The sequence below is a fragment of the Penaeus monodon genome, chromosome 29 (assembly GCF_015228065.2).
Source record: "Penaeus monodon isolate SGIC_2016 chromosome 29, NSTDA_Pmon_1, whole genome shotgun sequence".
NCBI classification, from domain to species: Eukaryota; Metazoa; Arthropoda; class Malacostraca; order Decapoda; family Penaeidae; genus Penaeus; species Penaeus monodon.
This window is the reverse complement of record NC_051414.1, coordinates 24,815,423-24,816,672: the sequence shown is the minus strand read 5'-3', so window position 1 is coordinate 24,816,672 and position 1,250 is coordinate 24,815,423. Positions and strand designations below refer to the sequence as shown.

The 1,250-nt window shown below is 42.0% G+C and overlaps 1 protein-coding gene across 1 annotated transcript in view; it reads left to right on the top strand.

Annotated features, from left to right (window-relative positions):
- Positions 1–1,250, top strand: part of LOC119591784 (ankyrin-3-like) — a 61,417-nt gene that overhangs the window by 16,044 nt on the left and 44,123 nt on the right.

Here is a 1,250-nt window from a genome sequence, read left to right as displayed (position 1 = left end):
TGTCGCCAAAAAAGTTTTGAAGATGTGTTTACATTTTCCACAATAAAACTTTATTATCTTCATTATTTTATGAAACATTTATACTACACATCTTTCTCCCAATGACACATACCAAATTAAGGAATTTTCCCCAAACAAGTATGAAACCTTTGTTTCGGATTTAAATTTCTGTTTAAGTTAACTGTAAGCATAACATGCGATACGAATATATTAAAGTACATTTTACAATAATTCTGTTTTTCTTTTACTTTCCAGGAATATAGTTTGCGACATGATGAATTAGCAACCAAAAAAATAAATACACTTTTTAATTTTACATGTTTTAAAGACGAAATGCAGTCGCATTGGCGGAACCGAGTAAACACGGCCGCACTCGGTCTCTGTACACCACTTACCCATGATTAATTTACTGATCCATGTTTGTGGGGGACAATATTGATGAAGGGACGGCGTTATTCAATGTTATTCATCGGATTTATGAACAAAATCCACCGGCACTGAAATACATCGCCAGGTCGCTCTTTAAACGTCATTCAAAAGCTCGCAGTGCGCGCCATCTGTTGTCCATCGGCGTTATTTGCGACGCTAACCGCTTGCGCTGTTCATAGGTCATTAAACTCGCATGCCGCTGGGTCATATATGCTGTGGATTGACTATCTTTTTCGCTTTCAGATTAATGTCAAGGGCTGATGAAAATAACGACCTTTTTTGTGTGGGAGGTCATTTTGTGTAGGTCGAATTTGTGCTTGTAACTCGTGTGGCTTTCGCATGTTATGAATATATATTTTTTTCTATCAATAAATCACATATCATTGTCCACATAACATGTTTTCTTCCCCTTTTCGTTTTGACTCTGCCTCCCTCTACCTTGCATTTTCGTTCCCCGACAGGACCATCTTCTTCAAGCAACGGTATTTGCCACCGAGCACCTCTCTTTAAAAAGTATCACGGCGTTTAACTGTAAAGCCATCATGGCTACACTTTTTTCCCCTGCGTGTGTCTTTCTAACCTGTCTGTCTCATTCCACAGGTGTCGACGCGCTTCGACCAGCGGCTGCATGCGGCTTGCGGTGCGCGGCGACGTGGAGGAGGCGTTTTCGGGTGCTCGACACGGGCCGGTCCACGTCGACTGTTGCCGAACCGGGTAGGGCCACGGCTTGCTTCCGTCCAGTCGCTTGTATTTTTTCACTTTTTATGTCGCTTCGGGTCACTCTAATATAGCTAGGACACGTATACGAACGCATACGTGTA